The sequence below is a fragment of the Strix uralensis genome, chromosome 1, assembly GCF_047716275.1.
Source record: "Strix uralensis isolate ZFMK-TIS-50842 chromosome 1, bStrUra1, whole genome shotgun sequence".
NCBI lineage: Eukaryota > Metazoa > Chordata > Aves > Strigiformes > Strigidae > Strix > Strix uralensis.
Window position 1 is genome coordinate 95,727,802 of NC_133972.1, and position 25,459 is coordinate 95,753,260.

Here is a 25,459-nt window from a genome sequence, read left to right on the forward strand (position 1 = left end):
TGTTGAACCTATGATTCGTTGTAAGGTAAATTTGTTTCATTTTGTGGGCAATCTGGAATGCTTATTATACATATACAGCTGCTGAGAAATTCTTTCCTGTGAGGGTGGTGAAACACTGGGACAGGTTTCCCAGAGAAGTTGTGGCTGCCCCCTCCCTGGAAGTGTTCAAGGCCAGGTTGGACGGGGCTTTGAGCAACCTGATCTAGTGGAAGGTGTCCCTGCCCATGGCAGGGGGGTTGGAACTAGATGATCTTTAAAGGTCCCTTCCAACCCAAACCACTCTATGATTTTATGAGATGTGAATTTACTGTTCAAATGGACTCTGTGTATTTTCATTTATGAATGAAAGCATGCCACATTCAGGCATATAAATTCACTAGTGTTGTTGACTGCACACAAGTATTGTCCTGACATAGCATATTAACAGTTTATATTTTCTATTTGTGAGACAAATGAAATGTGAGACAGCTTATGAAAAATAAACACACTTGTTTTAATCATATTTGAATGATGACAGGTTGACTGTTTCATACTGGTATATTTTTGTATCTAAAAAGAGGCCTTCTTGATAGATCTGTATATCAGTACTTTGAATGATGTATTTTTTTTCTACCCTTATATCTAAGGATACATAAAACAGTATTGGGTATACTGCAAACTACAGATCTCTTACTGTTTTTATATTTTTATGAAAATGTAAGCAATGTGCCTTGAGGTGATATGTGACCTTAATCTGACTGGGTTTTGTAATGTTTGTTTTGGTGTAACATGATTCTCCCCGTGTCCTGCGGGCTAAAAGTACACATATCACATGGGATCTGTGGGTAAATACATATTCCAGAATAAAATATTTTCAACTAGAAACACCCTGCAACAGGTTCCAACACAGTAAGGTTGCATAACCTAGCTGATCATGTTTGTCATAGTACTGGGGAAAGAATGAGTTATCTCTTAGAAAGCTAAGTCATACTATAAAAGGATATGTAAAGGCAATATTAACTCCCTGATTTCTGTATACAAGGAATATACAACTAGCAAAATCTAGAGGGACCTGCTGTAATGTTGTCATGGTTTAACCTCGGCTGGCAACTAACCACCACACAGCCACTTGGTGGGATGGGGAAGAGAATCTGAAGAGTAGAAGTGAGGAAACTCATGGGTCAAGATAAAGACAGTTTAATGAGTAAAGCAAAAGCTGCACAAGCAAGCAAAGCAAAACAAGGAATTCATTCACTAGTTCCTATGGGCAGACAGGTGCTCAGCCATCTCCAGGACAGCAGGGCTCCATCATGCCTAACGGTGACTTGGGAAGACAAACGCCATCACTCTGATGTGCCCCCCTTCCTTCTTCTTCCCCCAGCTCTATATGCTGAGCATGACATTATATGGTCTGGGATATCCCTTTGGTCAGTTGGGGTCAGCTGTCCTGGCTGTGTCCCCTCCCAACTTCTTGTGCACCCCCAGCCTACTCGCTGGTGGGGTGGCGTGAGAAGCAGAAAAGGCCTTGACGCTGGGTAAGCACTGCTCATCAATAATTAAAACATCCCTGAATTATCAACACTGTTCTCAGCACAAATCCGAAACTTAGCCCCATACTAGCTACCGTGAAGAAAATTAACTCTACTCCAGCTAAAACCAGCACAAATGTCAACCCAGTATCAGGAAGGCCACCCTGTTGTTCACCAGTAGTCTCACAGTATTTGACTAAAGTTAGAGCTATGGATTATTAATATGATCTAAGTTGACAGAAAGGCAGACCATTTTTTTTTAAAACTAGGAAAAAAACCCCACTATCAGAAGTGCATTGTTGCATACAAGTGGACTTAGAATATTACATTTAGTAGCTAACAATTATTCTTGGATTGGCTAGTAGCTTGGTAAAGGACAAAACCCTATTATGAATGGAAAGTTAGACCTTGACACTTACATATTCTCAAGGCCTTACTTGAGCAAACAAGACATGGCTTGTATAGTATTCAAGTACCTAATACTGAAAAACTACTTCAAACAAGTTGCCATCATCCTAAGAAAGCAACTAGACATCTGATGGAAATGAGATGCAAGTATGACCGTTCTCTCAACAGAGACCATCCTGACATTCTCCTTCCTCTATCATCTTCCCCTTTTCCAGAGAAAGGACATGTGTGTATTGAGCTAATCTTAGTTAAAAGCTCAGAGAATAATCTAGAAATTTTGTAAAGGGGGTCATCAGGAAAATAAAGACAGAGATTGGCAATGCGCACAGACTTCTGTAAAAGACACCTTTTAGAGTTGTTCTAATGTGTAATCATTTTTTGTTAACCTCTGCCAGATTACTGAAATTAGTCCACCTTTGTCTCTGAACAGGGCTGCTGTGTCAGGTTCCTTTAACAGGCTGATGATCAGCAAATGATTTCAGTAAGTGGCTGTTTTTGTAAAATATTTTATCTCTGTTTTGTAGGGGAGATAATTAAAGCACAAAAGATGTTGAGGGAGTTACACAGTAAATCAGCAACAGAGTTAAGAAGGGGGGGACAAAGTTCTCCTGATTCTCAAAATAATGCCCTGACTACTGGGCTATGAATTAATTTTTAAAGAAACTGTGTCCTGTGCAAACTTTATATAAACCATAAAAGGGATGGGTTTTATAATACCCCAGAATTTCCTCCTGAGTCCCCTTCAAATTGTGTCACCTTCACTCTGCAGGAATCGCAGTCCTGATGAGGCTCTCAAATCCCCTGCTGTTTATTTCAGTTGTGGAGCAAAAGTAATGTGATTGTAACTATAAGGCCAGTTGTGCACTTTAGATTTCAAATTCAGAATATCACATGCTTCCAGACATTATCCTGGTGGATTGCTGCAAATTTACAAAAAGAAGTTGTTTGCAGTAAATTTGACTACTCCTTCACAACAAATTCACTATACAGTTTCCAGCAAACTGCTGTAAGGGTTTCCTGAGCCAGTGTTCATATCTCTTTGTGTTTCACTGTTCAAGATGGAATTTTCTTCCATTAGTTTGCCTAAGTCTTTTTTGAACTAGTTTGTAATATTCTAGAAAAAATCCTGATGTAACCAGGCTTTTGGATTACACTCTGTTAAAAAGAATTCTTAGTTCTGCTTACTTTAAGCCCAATGCCTGATATTTTTCATCTGATGATCCTTTGCATTTCAATTATCAGCAGTGAATAGTCACTCCCTGTTCACCCACTGCATGCTGCTCTTTGTTTTATGGATTTCTGTTGTACCCCTTTTCCTCTTTGTAACATCTAATTGCGTTTCTTTATTTTTTTACACAGAGGTGATGTTGTCATTCTTTTTTTTTCTAGTAATAGTCTATTTGTGAAATGCAGAGGAGCGGATAATTCTGGATTTGGGAACATTACTGATATGTGCTATGGCATAATGATCTCCATTTTTTTTCTCTTCTTATTTTCTAATGTTCTGTTGTCTTTCTGGTCACCAGTGAGTAGTTTGCCATTTGCTTCCACAGAACTATCTACAGTGACTAAGATCTCTTTCTTGAGAGTAGTAAGCTCATTTGTTACTTACTGTGTGTGCAGTCAGGGTTGCTCATTACATGTATTTATTGTCACTGAATTTCATCTGCTATTCTATTGCCTGGTTGCTCATTATCGTGATATCCTTCTGTAACTGCTTTCAAACTCATTAATGTTTAGAGCACAAAGGAAATGTTAGATGCAAGTAAACTATTTACTCTCTCAAATACAAAGTTCTTACAGGAATATGTGTCCTTTCATGTCAGGTTTCCTATAGAGCTTTCTGGATGTGGTCAGATTTCTTTAGCTCCTACTACTGCTGCACAAGGTATTAATTTTTATTTAGTTCTACCGTAAGTAACAGCTCTTTCTGGACCTCTCTACTGGTCACCACAGAGAGGTGTGAGATTGATGGGAGAAACTTTGACAAGCATAGTTTCTATACTGGCAGCTAGGCAGGATATTTTGTAGCCTCTGAGGATCTTTAGGAAGTATTAGATCAATGTGCAAATTGCTGTAATCAAGGCTGTGGATGTCGCTGGCTCCCACCTGCCTTAATAACAAGGGGAGCAATAATGTGTCAGGCACTGGAATTGAAGGTGAAATGCATCAGGATAACAAGGAAAAAAGAGAACAATGGTATATTAAATAAATTTCAGTAAGTTGAAGGGTGATGTGTCCATTGTTGCTTTGGGAAAGCTGATTTGACAATGCCAAACAAGTGTCATGTCTCACAAGTTCTCTTTACTAAGAGAGCTTGATATTGCCACTGACTATACTAACATTACATTTTAGGAAACAGGAATAAGAGATGATTTCAAGATCATCCTGTATTTTATCATGGTTCATGAAGATTGTGCGTGGACTGCTTACCAGTGGCTGCTATTTGGGGATCATTTCATGTGCCTAGACAATAAGTGTCTTGTGCAATTTTAGATGTCTTCTGATATCCTGCTTAGTTCCAGCTGCTAGACCAGGAGGCCTCCCATAGATCCTATGTTGCATTTGTCTTACCCACCTAGAGGTTGTGGGTGTCTAAAACAGTGCTTCCTTCATGTTTTTGTGAATGCCTGTGGAGACTGAATGGTTATAATGGGACACTTGAAAGAAACTTAATTGAAATCCTGGTTAGTTACACAGAAGAGTTATGCAGAAAAAGAGCTTAATGATGACTCCACAGTAACAGCAAAATATAACTCAGGAAAATGTTTAATACAGGGAATTATTTCTGTGTTAAAGTGGATATTTAATTTATATGAAGAAACACATATTTGGCAAGAATGATTAGATTTGGTTAGTGTCATCTTTTCCCCCATCCTCTCCAAAAGACCTCTTATGACATTTTACTGTGGCAGTTTTGCTTCCTCCCTGCCCTAAATCTTCAGCTTCAGTGAGTAGGTTTTCTTCTTTACTATGAAGAAGTAAGAAAACAGTCCCCTTACTTTGGGCAGGAACCGACATTCACTTTGCTGGAAATTCATATGTAATTCTTCTGAATTTTCATAGTGATCATTCTCCTCTGAGCATGATGTAACATTTTCCAACTGCCACAACAAAAGAATCCCTTCAGATTTATTTCTATCTTTGTGTAAGTTCAGAAAATACATAGTTTTGAAGATTTCAATGTCTTGTTGTCCAGAACAGTGGGGAAAAAAACCCCTGAACTAGACCAGTTTATGATGGCTCCACTCCATTTCCAGTCAGAGGACTACCATATGTAAGATTTCAGAGGTCAGAGGTTTTTTGGTATTTTCCCCACTCTTTGAGAAGTGATAAATTTGTTTAATACATTTCAGAAGTTGGTCAGAAGGCTTTGTTTCTAAACTTATTAACTAGACCAGACAAAAAAGGAATTCTGTGTTACAGTTTATTGGCTGCAGTGTGTTCCATCAGTTACTGTTAATGGACAAACAAGATATTGTTAGAAAAAATATTGTGACTGAAGTTACCTTAACACTCTCTCTTCACTAACTTCAGCTGTGACAGGGTATGTTTTGAAAACACAACGGTTGTCACAAAACCTTTTTTTTTTTTTTTTGTATCAGTCTCTGCAGAGCACAAACCACTTAATGGTTTATATAAAACAAGTAACAGAAGGAACCTGGGTTACATCTGCTATAAATCCTAGAGATAATTTAGTTTGTAAAGAGTGGTGAAAGAAGGGCTTACAAAACAAAGACTGCTGCACTGCTCTGTTGGAGAAACTGGTTGTAGGGTAGGTATCAGGGCTCCATTTAAGTTTATTCCTTGTCTGAGTGTTTATACACAACTCCTGAATTACAGCGTTAGTTTGCATTTTTATAGAGCCTTCCCTCCAAGAAAATGGGGAAGTTCAGCAAATAGATAGAATCTTTTTGAATGTAAATGTTGAAAATTAAGTTTCAAATTAGACTCTTCTTTTTTTTTTCTTTTCTTTTTTTTTCTTTTTTCCCTACCCCCCTGGGAATCCTGAGAATTAGGCATGAACTACCAGATATATTTTGCAGAAAAGAAACCTGGAATACTGAGAGATTTGAGTTCCTAGCAAATCAGTCACAAAGTTAAAATTAGAGTCTTTTATCCAAATTTGTGTGTGTGTTCAATTTATGATAAGTTTTAGGATTGATATTAACAGCAAAGAATAAGAACAGTTACTCCAGTGTCTTCATTTACTGTTGTTGATAAATACTTTTGAAGTTATAATTCTAGGATGTTCGCTCATACTGTCTTTGTGCCTTTGTAAATTTGAAGTTACTCTGTGCAGAGAAGGAAGAAAATAAATGGTTTTGCTACTGTCTCAGGAAGCAAATTTTGACAGGTGTCTGTCTTTCTAGTAATAAGTTACTCATATAAAGACAGATGAGGGAAGGAGCCGTTCTGAAGTAGAAGTGGTAACCATCAGAACTCTGTCAGCAATGAAAATGTGTAAATTCTTTCATAGCACAGGGAGGGGGGGTTTATGTATGAGTACTTGTTTTTGCAACTAACAACAAAATCTGACAAGTAAAAAATTTATAATGTAATTACATCAAATTCTGCTTCAAGAACATCTGATGTTTGCTTTTTTTTAATATTCTTCTAAATGACTGATAAACTTCTCAAACATTAAAAAATGCTCATAGAAATAATGATCTACACCACAAAGTGGAATACGTTCTATATTAATAATTTTAGAGTGAATAAACCAAGAGAAATTAGAGGTGTGAATAAATGATATGAAATACAAAATTGATATCATATGTAAAACTATTTAATTGGCTGTGAAAGGGAGGTTATAGTGTGATTTTTTTTTTTTTTTTTTTTTTCATGAGGTACAAACAAGCAAAATTAAGCCAACTAAAGCCAAGCTACAGTATTAAGGATAAACTCCTTATCCAATTACAAAATTAACCTGCATACAGCAAAATGGTAGAAATAGATACAGAAGCAGATACAATATATTTTGTTCTTGGTAATTTCTTGATACTTGAATTCTTTAAATGGAATTTAAAGGTTGCTACTGTGAATAATTATAAAATCAGTTTAAATACTGTTGTGGTTTAACCCCAGCCAGCAACTAAGCACCACACAGCTGCTCGCTCACTCCCCTCTGGTGGGATGGGGAAGAGAATCTGAAGAGTAGAAGTGAGGAAACTCATAGATCAAGATAAAGACAGTTTAATAAGTAAAGCAAAAGCTGCACAAGCAAGCAAAGCAAACCAAGGAATTCATTCACCAGTTCCCATGGGCAGGCAGGTGCTCAGCCATCTCCAGGACAGCAGGGCTCCATCATGCCTAACGGTGACTTGGGAAGACAAACGCCATCACTCTGATGTGCCCCCCTTCCTTCTTCTTCCCCCAGCTCTATATGCTGAGCATGACATTATATGGTCTGGGATCTCCCTTTGGTCAGTTGGGGTCAGCTGTCCTGGCTGTGTCCCCTCCCAACTTCTTGTGCACCCCCAGCCTACTCGCTGGTGGGGTGGCGCGAGAAGCAGAAAAGGCCTTGACGCTGGGTAAGCACTGCTCATCAATAATTAAAACATCCCTGAATTATCAACACTGTTCTCAGCATAAATCCAAATCACAGCCGCATACTAGCTACCGTGAAGAAAATCAACTCTACCCCAGCCAAAACCAGCACAAATACAGAGAAATAAACCCTAGAAAAATGGATACATTTTGTGCCATCTAACAAGCTAATGACTTCTCTGCATATATTCTATGAAAGCCAGAAATAATAATATTTGTTTAAGAATTTAATAACCTAATTTTAGGGTCATTTTTGAGGGAAAATTTGATTTGGTAAGTCAAAGAAGAATATTTTAATTTATTTTTCGCCTGCAGATCCTGCTTAAAAATACTAAGGCTCAAGATTATATAAACCAGCTTAAGTTAGTTACAAAATATATGAATTCACCTGTACTCCTGAGATCTTATCTCATAGGTCTGTCCCAGTGTAATACTTCTTTTTTCTCTGTTACTCAGCCTGTTTGAGAAGTAGATGATAAATATTCTTAAGCAGAGGGAGAGTAGTTTTCAAAGTTGGATGATACACCTGCTGTTTAGGTAGAAAGTTATACCCAAGAACTGTGTTCTCTCTGCAGAGGAGCCGTCTATCACCAGCCTCTGAGCTGATGCCTGAATGAAGCCTTTTGTTTCTTAAAGTCTGTCCTGCTCCAAAGTCTTAGAGATACATGGAAGTAGATCATTAACAGCTTAGTCACTAGAAAAATTAATATTAACTCAAAGTGCTGACAGGTTAGGTTCTTCAAATCATGGTTCTGAAAGATGCTGCACCCCGTATAATCTCTTCTGAGTGCCATTATATCAAAGACACTGTACCAAGTTACAATCCTTTTCTGATACCTTCTAGAAGTCATCTCCATTTTCTTTGATATTTTTGCATTGACTTTTGTAGTTTTGAGACACAGCTACCTTGCCAAAAACTTAATAGCTGTGTTATGTTGGTGTGTGCCATTCAGCTTTCAAGAGGAGAGTAATGAATTGTTCTCAAATTCCTTTTCCTTGGAGGAAGTGCTCTCAGGCTTCTTGCTGGCAGCAAGAAATGGGACCAGACTCCTTTGTACTGTGCATGTCAGCATCAAGATGAAGCTTTTGATATTGTGACAGACTGTTCCAGTCCATCCATTTACTCTCCCTGTCCTCTACAAAGCAAGATAGGCTGTAACTTCAGAAAAATGGAACCTGGAAAGTGTCTGCTCCTTGGAGCCCTCAAGCTGCCCTTCCTATGTGATGCTCTTTGACAGGTGTAATAGTCTGACTTGCCAGTGCCATGCAGTTGGTCCTTATTCACCCCTGGATAAACGAGTTTAGAACAGCTTTCTCCTTTTATCAGAAAAGTGGCTAGAATCTGACTCCAGACTTCAGAGATTAATAACTTGACTTTCTTCAGACAAAGAGTAGGGACAGTACCAGTAGTGTCAGGGTTCATAACAGAGAAAGGATTGGGTTCTGTGCTGCCACAAGGTCTGCATTAGAAGTGGTTTTGCTTGTGGTAGGCTGACTCATTTCTGATGTCCAACTGCCTGCTCAAGCAGCACTGCATATAACTGGTTGTCCTCTCTGGGCAACCTGTGCCAGTGTTTGATCACCCTCACAGTGAACAAGTGTTTCCTGATGTTTAAAGGGAACCTCCTGGGTTTCCATTTGTGCCCACTGCCTCTGGGCCTGTCACTGGGCACCACTGAAAAGAGCCTGGCTCTCTTCTTTGCACCCTCCTTTGAGGTATTTATATAGATTCATAAGATCCCCTGAGCCTCCTGTTCTCCAGGCTAAACAGTCCCCGCTCTCTCAACCTCTTCTCATAGGAGAGATGCTCCAGTCCCTTCTTCATCTTTGTATGTTCATCTCCCTTCATCTCTCCATTATGTTCATGTCTCTTGTACTGGGGAGCCCAGAACTGGACACTGTTACACATGTGACCTCACCAGTGCTGAATAAAGGGGAAGGATCACCTCCTTCCATGTGCTGGAAATACTTTGCCTAACACAGCCCAGGATACCATTAGTTTTCTTGGCAGCATGGGCACATGAACACAAGTTCAACTTGGTGTCTACCAGGATCCCCAGGTCCTTTTCTACAAAGCTGTTTTCCAGCTGGTCAGTCCCTAGCCTGTACTGGTGCATTAGGCTGTTCCTCCCCAGGTTCAAGACTTTACAATTCCCCTTGTTGAACTTGATGAGGATTGTGTCAGTCTGTGTCTCCAGCCTGTCAAGATCCCTCTGGATGGCAGCATGATCCTCTGGAGTATCAGCCACTCCTAACAGTTTGGTATCATCTGAAAACTTGCTGTGAGAGTACCCTCTGCCCTATCATCAGATCATGAATGAAGATGTTGAACAGGATTTGGCCTAGTATTGACACTTGGGGTGCACCGCTAGTTACTGGCCTCTGACTAGACTTTGTGCCACTGATCACCACCCTCCGGGTCCAGTTGTTCAGGCAGATGTGGTTTTGCATTTTTATTGCAGTTTTATTTGTTTGGTTTGGGTGTGTTTTGATAATACAATTCCTTTATTTTTTAAAAGCTAGTGAATACTACCTTTATTTTCAGGCTATCAGTTTAGACAGCTCCCCTTGACAATTTCAAATATAAAATGGAATGCTGATCTAAAATCTAGATGACAATTGTAAAACAACTTCTATTTGTGTCACTCAGGTACAAATACTATCCAACTATCTATTCTGTGAATGCTCACCAATAAACTTCAAACGTAAGTGGAAAATTCTGCATGTTGTAAATTCCTACTGATTGCTGGGCTGATAAATGTCAAGGCTCACCTTTACAGAATGCAGCAAGAAATAAAGTATCTCACCTATCTTTATTATAGTTGCTTCTTGGGAAAGAAACTAGTGTTTGAAGAAAGACTTAAAATAAAAATTCTATTAGAATTCTTTTAGAAAGGACATTTCTGTCAGGAACTCTGTTGACTCCTTTTATTGATAATTTGGGGAATTTAGTCTCAGCTCTAGTCTGGGTATTCAAGCTGTTGAGTCAAGGGTGAGGATTTGGCCTCCAGTTGCAGAATGGCTTAGTGTAGTCTTTAAAAAAGCCCTAATCAACAAAAGAACCCTTTCAATTGCAAGTGTGTGGGATCCTATATCACCACCTGATGGTTACTCCGGTTTTGTGGTTGTTTCCTTGAAAGAACGGCACTGTCATATCTCAGTGTTTTCAGTGGAATTGAAGAGAACTCAGTATTTTCCAGACCTGAGAGTTAATATTAAACAATATTAGTAGTTTTAATCAGCTACAACATCTTGAAATATTCCATCTTAAACTGTAAACAAGGTTCTGCTGGGTCAGTTTAAATATTTCAGTGATTATATCCCTTGTTGCCACATTAATAACTGAAAGACCATCAGATGTTTTGTGTCCTGCTGCTTTGGGGTTGATTAATGACACCATACTGTAAAGTCCCAAGGTATGTCCTGAGCATCAGTTGAATACTCCCACTATCTTGTAGTTGGGAATTCCTGATGCTTTGTTGTTATTGCTATTACAGCCTGTTTTTCTGGTGGGGAAAAAAAAAAAAACCAACCAACATTTCACCTGTGTATTGCCCTGGTGAACATCTGATTTGTAGTCCTGTTGCTTGTGTTCTCTCATTCTTCCAAGTGTGGACAAAACAGCTTTGTCACCTCTACAATAACTAAATGCAGGTGATTTCCTTAGCTTCAATGTAGTTATTTACTTAGTTAAAACTAGATATTTGCTGAGGGTCCTGTAGGTTTTTGTACATTTGTTGGGTTTTCTATGTAAAAGAAGCAGTTGAAGTCAATCATCATAACAACAGCACAGTTAAATAAGGGCCATGGATTTGGGCTTACAAAAATAAATGGTTGTTTTCCCTACTTCTTATGAAAGATATATTTTGAAATAAATTTTCATTAAAATATATAGTCACAATATAATAGCAAAAATTTGTTGTTTTCTATTAAAGAATTTAGAACTTGCTGAAAGTTCTAAAATGAAAGAAGAATAATTAGACAGCAGGTAAAATATTAATACATTAAATATAAATAGCTGCAGTAACACCAAATCAGAAAACAATGGCAAAAGATTTTTCTTAGTGAAATTAACTATTCTTCAAGGCACACATTTTTAATCTTGGTAATAACATAATTAAGCAATTTATGCATAAATACTAACCAAATTCTATTTTCAGCTGTATTTGTCTTAGTTTAGGAATAATCTCATTTATATCAGTAGCATGCATGTATAGCATGTATATATCAGTAGCATGTGTTAAAAAAACCCCAGACACACAACTTGGCTACCTCCCAGCAAAATGGGATATCCTATAAAAGTTGTATGTCCTTGTAATACTATAAAGGCTAATCCGACAGTGATTAACAGATTAAATATTATACAACTAAATCTGTGTAAATATTACAAGAACATATTCCACTAAAATTTATAAAAATCACAAATGAGAAGATATCAATAAAGTAAGAAGTCCCTTAAAGGAATTCATATAGTTTTGTAAACCATAAAAGCTGAATTCAGCACGCTTATCCCCAGAATCCTGATACAACATTTATTGTTCCTTATTTTATTCATTAATTTCATTAGGATACTAAGTTAACAATGAAGCGCCGGGTGGCTATAATAGGAGAAGCACATACAGGGTCAGATGAAGTATGACCTTGCCTGAACTAAACAAGCACTCAGAAATGAACTGATGTTCTTTACCACTGAAACATAACTTAGTGGTATGTCATTACAGCATTCATATCACTACATTATGTTTAATTTAGAAGAACCCTGTGTACAATCATTTGTTCATTAATATCTAGCTATACAGGGCTACAGAGACAAAATACTTAAATAGTTCTGTAAACAGTTAAGTGTTACCTTTTTCATACTGAGCTTTTTATCTGACTAACTCTGATAGTATATCACAAACTCCTTTCCAGAAATGCTGAGGTTTCAGATCTCCTTATTCAGATCTCTTGGTAATATGATTTAATTTTGTGTATTAAGGTAAGTGTTTCCTCACAGGAAACACTGAATTATTGTAATTCCTTGGAACAAATTACAAAAAATTTATGAAATGCCAAATAAACCCAAAAGATTTTTTTTAGAAATTTCATTTAGGAAAAAAAATGCTGTTCTTGTTAAAATATCTGGCAGACTTTTTTTCTGTGGGTCTTAGTCCTGGACCTTGACTCCTTGAGGTTACACCTTGAAGGCTGTGTGCAGTTCTGCTCCCCTCTCTCTCCAAAGGAACACTGCCTGTGTATCCACAGGAATGGGCTTTCCCTGTGCACGGTTTCCCTCTTCACATCAGGGATGCTTCTGCCTTTCTGCCATCACCTACTTTCACCTACTTCGTCCTAAGCCAGCTCTGGTCTGAAGGTGCTGTGCTGAGGTTAATATAACAAGTACTTTTTGAATCGGAGCTGCTTCTGTCCACCTTAGCAAGATTGCCTGAAAGACTTACAGACAGCCCAGCTGTTTGTTAGTGTGCAAGGCCTGAGTGTAAACTTTATTTAGCTATTTCAAGATCCTGTTGGAGGGGAGGAGAAGTCAAAATTTTGGGTGTGACATTTATTCAGGTTTAGCTTTTGATCACACTAACACTGCTCTTTCCATAGCTTGTCTAGATTAATTGCAATGAGGTTGGTCAGCAGCAGGGAATGTGTTCTGAACAAGGTAAAACTTCACACCTTCCTGCTTGGAAAAGAGCAGGGTAACACAGAGAGCTATAAAATCAGGACTGGCATGAAAAATGGGAGTGTGAAATAATTTAATCACTGTTTCTCAAAATACCAGGACTCGAGTCAGCCAGTGGAATATTGGATTTAAAACTAAATTAAGTACTTTTTCACACACTATACCATTATGTTGTGAATTCATTCCCCGTGCAACCTTGTGAGGACTAGAAGTATAAATGGGTTTCTAAAGCGACTTTCTGAATTCATAAAGAATAGCTCAGTTCATGACTAAAAAACCCGTCTGGTCTGGATACAGACTCAGAAGGCCCATGTTGACTACTGAGAGGATGTACATGGATGTCTTTTTTAAAGCAATTTCCAAACATTCAGCTGGCCACTTTCGGAGGAGAGGATCTAGGCTCAGCAGACCAGTATCTCAGTGTTGTACTTGTTCCTGTGCTTCCTAAATCCTGACAACACAGTCCCTGAATGTGTGTGTCTGTCTGCTGCTGGTAGGGACCCAGATGAATACCCCCCAGCAGAGAACAGGATGTAGGGCTAGAATTGCCTGTCAGGTTTTGAGAAGTGCAATAAAAACAGAACCTGGCTGGCCACACAGCTATTCAGCATTTTAAGTTGAACCTTCAAAGAGAGGCTTTGGTGAGGTGTTAAGAGAGATCAGTGATGCAGAGGATGGCATTTGATCTGACCCTCAAATGCTGGTGGCTTCATTTACATATTGGTGACCTGGCATATTGCTGTCCTGTGCTACACTTGGGAATTATGATTCCATTTCTTGTGTGCTTGAAACCATACAAAACAATGTAGTCACTAAAGACTTCACGCTTGCTAGCCATGAATATAAGCAGCACATAACTGGATAAATAAAATTCACTGTGTATAATGTATATCCCAGCTGTCTTTATTCTTCTAAACATACGGTATTGAGAGATGACTATCAATACTAGGTGACTGCAATTTTAGTGTTCATGGATGTCATGGTCTGAGCTCAGAGAGCAACTGAGCACCATACAGCCACTCACGCCCCCTTTTCACCCCCAGCCCTGGAAAGGAGAAATAAAGAAAAGGGCTCAGGTATTGAGATAAGGACAGAGAGGAATGATTCACCCATTATGGTCATGGGCAAAAGACAGATTGATTAAGGGAAGGAAAAAAGAGCATAGATTTAATACAGACACTAAAAACAATGACACTTAACAAAGAGAGTAGGACTGTGAGAAGCATTACCACACCTTGAAAACACCTTCACTCACCCTTCCTTCTTACCAGGCTTGGATTTGCTCCCAATATCTCTACCTCCTTTCCTCAGCAGTGCAGAAGGCAGGGAATGGGGGGTGTGATCAGTCCTGCTGCTTCTTCCACCTCGGGAGATGGTCCTCCACATACTCTCTCTGACATGAGTCCCTCCCATGGGCTGCAGCATTTCCCAAGCTGCTCCAGCATGGGCTACCCCCATGTGTTGCAATCCTCCCTGCACCGAACTACAACAGTGGGGTCTTCTTCCTATGAGGTCCTGGCCTTTGGGCACAGCCACCTGCTCTGGTGTGGGGCCCCCCACAGGCCACAAATCGCTATCTGCTCCACCATGGACCCCCATGGGTGGCAGGGGGGAAGGCCCTGCCATCTCACCATGGGATACAGGGGAGTTTCTGCTCCAGCACACCCCCCCTCCTTCTCCTCCGTTCTTCCACTGACCTTGGTGTTCACACAAATGTTCTCCTCACAACTTCTCCTCACAACTCCCCCAACTCCTCCCAGGTTCTTAAATACATTATCGTAGAGTCACAGCCTCCATCGCTAATTGGCTCAGCCTTGGCGCAAAGATGGGTCCGACTTGGAGCCGAGGTAGCTTTGAGAAGCTTCTGACAGGGGGCCACCACTGTAGCCCCCTGCCCTGCTACCAACCCGCCCCCCTCCCCCCCCCACCTCAAACCCAGGACAATGGAATAAAACTTAAGAAAAAGAAAGGTTAAACAATAATAACAAGGCATACAGTTATATTGAGAGACATGTGGACTCAGAATGGTATCCTTTAAGATTTCTAGGGAGGGAAGGTCAAAGTAAACTGTGATTGCTCTCTCATACATAAACATAAAAATCTAATGAGAAAAAACCATGATATACCACCAGCTTTGTCTCAGCTCTCTCTACTTACACTACTAGGGAATGCGTTAAAAATTGATTATACTGAATGACTTATCAATAGCAGTTACCATTTGTATATTCAAAACCTGTATATTCAAAAGTAGTATATTCAAGATATACCATACCTTGATTTCAAAGCATGCTTATGTGCTTTTGAAAGCTTCAGTAGACACCTTAATTTGTAGATACCTTGGAAAATTGGGGTCATGACACATTTGCAAGTGAAGACTTCTTTGTGGGAGTTTATTTTCTTTACCGTGCATTATTTCTTTTAGATTGTATGATATTTTATGTGTCTAGAAATATGTTGTGTACAAATGTGATTGTGATGAACACAGTCAATATTAGCCTTATTTTTGCATTAATAGGAAAGACTAAAAAGAGGATTTAGGTGAACCATGGATGTTGGAGTCCATCACTGTGATGTAAAAACCTCTGCTTGGTGGTAGAGTAATCCCAGAAATATCTCAGTTCACTAATTCTGTCTCTGAAGAAACAACAAATTCTGCTGATGCTAGAAATCAGTGTTGGTCTTACAGTCAGAGCTGCTTCTCTCTGAGCAGCAAGATCCCTGCCTCCCTGCCCTGGTGGGACTGGGACACTGAGCAGAATGATGCCTATCCTGGTGTGACTTCTGAGCTTGCCAAATGCATGGACAAGCTCTATCTGGAAGGTGCAATGCTGTGTCTTTGTCAGTGCCTACCACCTACCTGACAGCTTACTGGTAACAGGAGATTACCAATAAGTTACTGGTTATAGTGCTTACTTAATTAGGAAGCGAAGGGCACAGACACTCTACTCTTCTCTTTAGTTTGAGGGTACTCCCCACCCCCCAGGACTTGCCCTGGATGCCAGGCTGCCACCCGTGCTGAACGGCAGCATTTTCCACTTCCTTTGTCAAGCTAGGGCAGTGGAGGGGGAAAGAATTAAAAAATTCTTCTAACTATACCAGAAGGCACAGTGTACCATAGTCCAGTGTTTCAGGAAGCTGGTTGGGTAATGTGGATCTTTGGACTCTAGCCATGGTGCATGGGATTCTTTCTGTTTTCTATTTCTGGAATTTTTGTGCATTTTATTTTAAAACAGTAATTGGATAAAGACTTCTCAAAGTTTCTTAGATATCTTATGCAAACATGGAGGGAAAATTTGGAAATATATGTAACAATAATTAGGGTTATTCTTTGTAACGTCCAGTACATGAAAACTATGTGAAATACATAGTCTTACTGTCAAAATCCAAGTTTACTGCACAGGAATATGCTTGCATTTGATTTTCTGTTTTACTAATCCTTAACTAACTATTAAATTGTAGAGTACGGCACTTATAATAAACAGTGGAGTCATATCTCTTATGATATAAAATCTATAGTCCTCATTTTGCTGCAACATGTGTCCTTGTTCAGCAGTGGATACAGAGACCATGGTAGTTAGAGAGAATGATGGCAGAAACACACAGAAAGTCTGCTGTCTCAATGTATATACTTCTAGTGATGTCTAAGGCAATAAAATAGTGGCAAGGCCCCATGAAATGTAGATACAGTCATGCTTTTGTTTATGATTTCAGGAAACCTGGAACTTATCTTCATTCTGGCCTCAGTCTTTCCAGCTGTTGGCCAACTGGGTATAAACCAGTGTCTGATATTGCATATACTTACGTATTTGTATGAGAACAAGTTATGCATGTATAAAGATCTATTAGATCTAGTCCAGTCTATGCCTAGTTATCTGACATATTTACTTAGATTTTCCAGAGAAAGTGGGAGCATGATTCAAACATGCAAAATGAAGTGTTTTAAGTTTTACGCTTTTAATAACATGGTCTTGGACTTGTGTTGGTTGAATAGTTCTAAGTAAAAGCAGAATGAAAGGTGAACCCATAAAGAAAAGGTTTGAGACATCAAAAGACACCTTTGTAAGTAACATAGGATACTATTGAAGGGAAAATTATATTACATTCAGAAAGATCAGGCACCTTTGAGAAAGAAAAACTTAATACTATGGAAGACAACAAATGAAAAATATTAGAAGATTAAAGGGAAAAGTTTACTAAAGGTAGCAAAGAAACACTTATTGAACAGCTTGCTTCTCCCCCCCCCCCCCCCCCCCCCCCCCCCCCGCCTTAAATACTATTTAGGCAAATAAAAGGAGTTCAGAGACCAAAGCTGAGCTAGGTTTCACACTATCCTTTTTGGAAAAGGAGATGGGAGTGAAGATGGGGTTAAAGACCAAAGAAAATCAGGGCAGTAAAAGAGGCTAACAGAGAAGAGAACGTACATAAAATGGAATAATGATAAAAGAGGGGTTTTTTTCTTTGATATTTGAGAAGAGTATTTAGGATTTTTAAATAGGCTATATAACTAACAGTGAGAGCAATAGTGAGCCTCAATAATCAAGCTTCTCCATTATTTTGAAAGGATATTAAAAGCAATCCAGTTCCTTGACTTACTACTTCAATGCATTATAAATCTCTACACAGAAATACATACATGGCCTACAGAAGATTGCTTGTTCACTGAATGAGGACCAAAAAAAAATGGTTCATGGCTCAGGCTATGTTATTGGAGCGAAATGGGAAGATGGCAAACATCATCTCTAGCCAATACAGTGGTGGTTTTCTGGGCCCTCTGGGTGTTGCCTTGTCACTGGAAGTTAAAGTGTAGGAACTGGATATGCTTTTCAGGAGGTTTACATGAAGAGAAACAGGGAAAAGCTGAGCTTGAACTATTCATTGTTTAAAGGCTTCCAGTCAGTCCATTCTTGAATGAATGCTTAATTTGAAGTATGCTTAGAACTAAGATCTTGGGGAGAAAAGTTAAAGATCAGAGCAAGGGGTTACTGGGAAAGCAGGCAGAGAAAAGGAGAGCAAGGAGAAAGAAGCTGTCCTGTGCCACTTGAGGGAGTTTGTTGGAATTGGAGAATAAAAGCAAAATATAGTGCAGTCCTAAATAAGTCTTCATGAAAACACACAAGAAGCTGACAAGACTTTATTCCTTGACTTTACATTCCTTTGAAAATGACTTTTCATTTCTTTGAAAAATCTTTACTCTTCTTTACTGAGGTGTATGGTGTGAGAACTGGAGACAGTGCTTATTAAATGAAATGGGACTCTGACTGGATATAAGGTGGTTTTGTGTTTTGTTTTCTTTTGTGAGAGTTGTCAGATACAGGAACATGTTGCATAGAGGGGCTGTGGAGTCTAAGACCCTGGAGGTTTTCAAAACCCTGACATAGCTGATGTGAATTCAATGTTAACTTTGCTTTGTGGAGGAGGCCAGACCTCCTGAGGTCCCTTCCAACATGAGTGATTCTGTGAGTCTGTTTGTTACATCTTCTCTTTTCTGTTTATCAGCCAGGAGGAAGACAGGAGGTGGTGCCTCATGGTTGTGTTCATGTTGAACCTTGTATATGGAACTTTAAATGCCACCAAAACCAAACAAAAACATTTGAGGAAGAAAAAATGGGTATATTCCTTTTCCCAATAGTTCTGATTATTGTTGGTTCTCACATGTAAAATAAATGCAGATTTAAAATTAGTTACTGCTTAGGGTTTTTTAGCTAGATCCTAAAGCCGCTGCAGTCCAGAGATGTTTTTCTTTGGATAGCTTCTCTGTAAATGTCTGTTACAGCATCCTAGAAAAATCAAAGGACACCAATTATTGGAAACTGCAATAGCAGATTTGTGGCAGTGCTGGTTACACATCTGGCTGGTAATACCACTGCTGGGGAGATCGGTCCCATCTGTCCAATGACTTTTCTTTCATGAGATATCAACAATGCTGTGCTGCAGTACAGAATCTGGCAGGTACAAATGCAGTTGAGAAGCTGTTAAGGGTGATAACTGGGTAGATTATCTTGTCATAGCTATTTGATTATGTGGAGTATCGCAGATATGGTGATGCTGATTTAAGAGGAATCTTTGGTAGTGCATATCCTTGGTAACCATTGGCTGGTGGCATGTCCATGGAGCAAAAAGCAGAAGATAGTATTAAAATCTCTTGCAAAAACCTTAGAAAAGAGAAAACAGTAAATAAAATGGAAAATACTGTGTATGTACCTTGCTGTGTCATGTATAAAAATCCAGACTGGATAAGGACTCTGAAACTGTCATATGCAAAATGTCTCAGCTGGTAAAACCTGAAACTGATTTTTCTAAAGAGCAGAGTAATTCACTAAGTTCTTTCCATTTCAAAATGTGAGTGGCATTAGTTCTCAATGCGTAAAAAGGTTCTGTTCTTTATGGCAGGTTAACATATACTAACAACTGAGCTGAGAAAGAAGGGTAAGTGTAGGTCCCTAATGATTTCATAAATATTACTGGATACAACATCTAGACAGTTTACTGACAAACACTTTGCACCAGGAGTACTGCTTAATTTCATGACAGGTCTTGTCAAGGACTGGTCCAGAAATGCCTCCATATTTGTCCTGGGACAGTTTAAAAAATTTTTCCTCCCCCTTTCCATCAATTCCCTGAAAAAGTATCTCCACAGTTTGTAGCTGCTCTTTTGCCTGTTTACCTTTCCCTCGCCTTTGCTTCCCTGACTAAAGCCACGACTTTGCATTTACTATTGTTAGTGAAAGCACTGTTGTATTTTTCAGTTGAAGCCTAGAATATTTCTTACCAAAAATCCTATTTTTCTTCTAGAATATGTGTTTATGAAAAAGCATTGATCAGCTCAGTCTTTATGTCTTTCTTTAAAGCATCCAGTATTGGTTGGCTACTGGTGTATGCATCATGCTTGGCTCTCTAGAAGAATATGTATAGGTAAAACCTATGTTCCTTCATAATGGAAAGGTTGTCTAACACCAGTCAAATTTCAGATGAAACTTTTGCAATTCCTTTTAGGAAATAAAAGAAGAGCTTGATTATGGGTCAGAGGCAGAAAGCAAGAATGGCAGGTTCAAACAGCAGTCTTTTTATCAAGGGAGAGGATAAGTCATCTTCAGTCTGACTAGAACTACAGTTATTTCTCCTTTCCTCACTAAAATATTACTAGTAAATCCAGGATCACTCTACCAGACATGCAAAACTACATCCATTGTATAGAAAATCCTTTGCCGGTGATGGTTTCTGTTTTGATAAGGTTGAGGTTACTTAGAGACAAGAGAGTAGAGGGAATGATTATCAAAAGGAAATCTGCAAGCAGTTCAGCATTTCTCCCCATAAATTTTTTCCCTCTTCTTTTCTATGAAATGTAGTTGCAACAACAGATGCTGATCTAGCTTTTGACACAACCTGTATTTTGCTGCTAGACTGAATATTGTGGGTTTCTTAATATGTGTTTTTTTTTTTTTTCCCCAATTATGTACAGTTTCTTTTTGGCAAGAGGAAGCACTTCTAACAGACTGAACTTTGGGATGTGTCAAAATGTAAAGCCTGTGGGGTCTCTTGCATGTTTATGTTGCTTTTGCAAACATGCGCAATGCCAGCTGTGCAAAATGTCCCCTTCTGCCTGAGGCTGGGCAGGAAACTGCACCCTGTCTTCCTACGCTTGGCTATGCTAATCCACATCTGTGATTGCCAAGGGTGATTACTGCAACCCGTTGTACTGAAAAATCAAATTGCTAGCCAAGTCAATAGACCTAAAGGGAGAAATGGAAGTTTAGAGAGAGGTCATTGGGCTTACTGAAATGCAAACTAGGAATGCCAGGTCCAATGTTAACAAGAGACATGTTTATCCCGTATCAGCTTCTTGGCTTTTGCATGAGCAGTCTTTTCACAAATCATAAAAAAGCCTAAAACCAAAACCAAACCAAAAAACTCTAGTTCTGTTAAATAGATTCTGAGATATCACAAACTAGAAGACAATAGTTACGTATAGAAACTGTATGAGTTTCAATAAGGCCAAATGCCGGGTGCTGCACTTTGGCCACAACAACCCCCAGCAGCGCTACAGGCTTGGGGAGGAGTGGCTGGAGAGCTGCCAGTCAGAGAGGGACCTGGGGGTGTTGATTGACAGCCAGCTGAACATGAGCCAGCAGTGTGCCCAGGTGGCCAAGAAGGCCAATGGCATCCTGGCTTGTATCAGAAATAGCGTGGCCAGCAGGGACAGGGAAGTGATCTTACCCCTGTACTCAGCATTGGTGAGGCCGCACCTCGATTACTGTGTTCAGTTTTGGGCCCCTCACTACAAAAAGGACATTGAATTACTCGAGCGTGTCCAGAGAAGGGCAATGAAGCTGGTGCAGGGTCTGGAGCACATGTTGTACAAGGAGCGGCTGAGGGAACTGGGGTTGTTTAGTCTGGAGAAGAGGAGGCTGAGGGGAGACCTCATCGCCCTCTACAACTACCTGAAAGGAGGTTGCAGAGAGCTGGGGATGAGCCTGTTTAACCAAGTAATGAGTGATAGGACAAGAGGGAATGGCCTCAAGTTGCACCAGGGAAGGTTTAGACTGGATATTAGGAAGCATTTCTTTACAGAACGGGTTGTTAGGTGTTGGAATGGGCTGCCCAGGGCAGTGGTGGAGTCCCCATCCCTGGAGGTGTTTAAGAGTAGGGTCGACATAGTGCTGAGGGATACGGTGTAGTTGAGAATGGTCAGTGTTAGGTTAATGGTTGGACTGGATGACCTTCAAGGTCTTTTGCAACCTTGATGATTCTGTGATTCTGAATTTTTATGTTCTCTAAAACCCAGCAAGGAACTGAGGTTGTGTTGTACTTTTGTTACTCGTGGATGCTTATGAATATTCTTCCTACACTGATAAGGCTGACTGGTCCTCTCTGCTCTGTAAAACTAGGCTGTGTTGTTTCTTGGTTGGTGGATCCACCAGCTGAACAATATAGGTGAAACCCAGAGGTATTGATATCTCTTTAGACCCTTACCTTTTACACAGTGTGGTTTCTTTCCGACTCACCCTGTGCAATCTGCTGTAGACCCCCCAGCCCTTCTGTATTCCACACTAGACAACAGTAAGCATGTCCTCCTGCACAGCACCAACCTTCAGAGTCATGCCTTGATAGGCATAATATTTTTAGATATCTGAAATTTTCTTTATTAACAGAATAGCAGGTATCCTGGAGTGTCTTGTTACTGTCAGTGAATGGATTAATTATTTTTAAATATATCTATTAGAGAATCTACTTTCTCTAAAAGTGCATGTATGAAAGCTTGTGCAAATAATCCCAGTGTAAAATAAAATGGCAAGAACACTGAGAAACAGTTAAAGTCATTTCTTGACCATTTGAAATTTTGCATGTCACCATTGTTATTTGTGACCCTTGCTCTTTTTTTTCTTTTATGTTCTGTGAATGGTTCATATTTTTCCCTTGCTGCTGCCAAGAACTCTGTTGCTAGTGCCAGTTCTTAAACTAACATCCAGTTTCAACTTACTTTCTCTCATATATAAAATAAACCTGAACTATTTAATATCCCTGTTTAGTTTCTCACTCTAGAAAGTGGGTTGAAAATAGCTAAATAGGGCTCATGAATCTACTAAGGAAGTAGGTTGGGACTTTGAGACTGTAGTCAGTTTAAATTGCTATTTTTTCATATTCTAACCTCTATTTATCCATTGCTTGTCTTCACCTCCCATTCCCTCCAGAATACCTTAATTTTTTATCCTTTTAGCTTTCACTTTCCTTCACAATCAGCTATGGAAAGGGAGTGTGCATACAAGTGTTTTACACTGGCATGGTATGTTTGTTTGTGGCTTATGATATTAAGTGTATTAAAATGTGCCATCTACTTAGTAATATCGTGGTTTTGTAAAGTTAGTGTCTTAGGAACAACTGCTGAAACAATGACACTGGTTGGCTGAGAAGCAGGCTTGTATTGTGTAAGAATTAAGCAGTCATTTCTTCCGAAGTCTATTAATTTTGCCTGTGTATATGGAGGAATCATAGAATGGTTTGGGTTGGAAGGGACCATAAAGATCCTCTAGTTCCAACCTCCCTGCCATGGGCAGGGACACCTTCCACTAGATCAGGTTGCTCAAAGCCCCGTCCAACCTGGCCTTGAACACTTCCAGGGAGGGGGCATCCACAACTTCTCAGGGCAACCTGTGCCAGTGTCTCACCACCCTCACAATAAAGAATTTCTTCCTCTTATCTAATCTAAATCTACCCTCTTTCAGTTTAAAACCGTTACCTCTTGTCCTATCATTACACTCCCCGAGAAAGAGTCCCTCCCCATCTTTCCTGTAGGCCCCTTCAAGTACTGGAAGGTCACTATAAGATCTCCCCAGAGCCTTCTCTTCTCCAGGCTGAACAACCCCAACTCTCTCAGCCTGTCCTCATAAGGAAGGTGCTCCAGTCCCCTGATCATCTTCACGGCCCTCCTTTGGACCAGCTCGAGCAGGTCCATGTCCTTCTTAAGTTTGGGGCCCCAGAGCTGGACACAGTACTCCAGGTGGCATCTCACAAGAGTGGAGTAGAGGAGAAGAATCCCCTCCCTTGACCTGCTGGCCACTCTTCTCTTGATGTAGCCCAGGATACGATTGGCTTTCTGGGCTGCAAGTGCACATTGTCAGCTCACAGTCAGTTTTCCATCTGCTACTACCCCCAAGTCCTTCTCCGCAGGGCTGCTCTCAATCCACCCATCGCCCAGCCTGTATTTGTGTTTGGGATTGCCTTGACCCATGTGCAGGACCTTGCACTTGGCCTTGTTGACGTTCATGAGGTTTGCATGGGCCCACCTCTCCAGCCTGTCCAGGTCCCTCTAGATAACATCCCTTCCCTCCAGCGTGTCGACCTCACCACACAACTTGGTGTCACTGGTGAACTTGCTGAGGGTGCACTCAATCCCACTGTCCATGTCACCAACACAGATGTTAAACAGCGCTGGTCCCAACACCAATCCCTGAGGAATGCCACTCATCACAACTCTCCACTTGGACATTGAGCCGCTGACTGTAACTCTTTGAGTGCCACCATCCAGCCAATTCCTTATCCACCAAGTAGTCCATCTGTCAAATGCATGTCTCTCCAATTTAGAGACAAGGATGTCGTGTGGGACAGAGTCCACTTTGCACAAGTCCAAGTAGAAAATGTGGAACTTTGTGGGTTTTAACCTAAGCTATCTTTCACTTGAAACATCTTAGAATTTGAACAAAAATGGAAGGGCAAATACTTTAAAACAGAAGTTACCCCCATGGCAATCAAGTATGAAGATGGATACAGGGTAAAAAGCATCAAAATATGTTTTCAGTTTGATTCCTGCCCAGAAATAGTTTTTTGTTTTCTTCAGTAGACAACATGAAAGATAATCACTTTGTCTTTCTAACTAGCGAAAATAAGGGGTGATACCTATCGAACAATTGCTATGGAAGTATGTTTCAAGAAATGGTTATTTCCACTAGAACTGAAAAATGAACTGAATACCAATATGAGTCTCTTCTGCCTAGGTGTTGTCCTTCAAATATTTTCTATTTTACCATTTTCCCCCTGTTATTGTATATGACTGGTAATGTGTATATTGTTTAATCAAAATAATAGCAGTAGCTACTATCACACCTTTTGAACATTCAATCAAAAGCCTTGTGTCATGTCTACAGTTTACATGTGCACAGAATTCCAGAGACCTGGGTTATTTGATTGATGCTTGAGACCTGGTATCTTAGGATGTTAGACACAGAAAGAAGACAGAACAGGAACACCGAGAGACAAATAATTTACAGTTTTTCTCTCTCAGTTTGTTTTTTTTTTTTTTTAATTCTAAAAAATATTGTTTGATTCCTTTATGTCATATTTTTTTTTAAAAAAAAGTATATTCATTGTAAATGTTCTAGTCATCTTGAGATAGGCCACAAGATCTCTTATTCCCACATTCAAGCAAAACCACATAAAATGAATACAAATTCTGAAGCTGTGTGTGAATGCCAGTGCTACAGCGAGAAGTATGGTGGTAATTTGTGTAAAAAATGTTCCAGCTGTGAACTTGCCAGCTCAGGTACTTTCAGCTGTGCTGCTGCTGTGGCATGAAGTGCAGTGCAAGCTGCAAACTCTCCAAATCTGGGTAAATGCTTAAGACTAAACCGCACCATGCCTTGGTACTATGCCTGCATGGCTAACAACACCCAGTGCAGACAAGGCAAAGCTGGTTTTCCAGTTTCTACATTAGGTGCACTCATATCTTTTATCACTGCATAGATGTACTCTAAGGCACTGAACCCTACATGTAGTCTGTACAAGCTAAAACAGAGAACATCAGACTAAGCATTCATTATGTCTGTTGGTT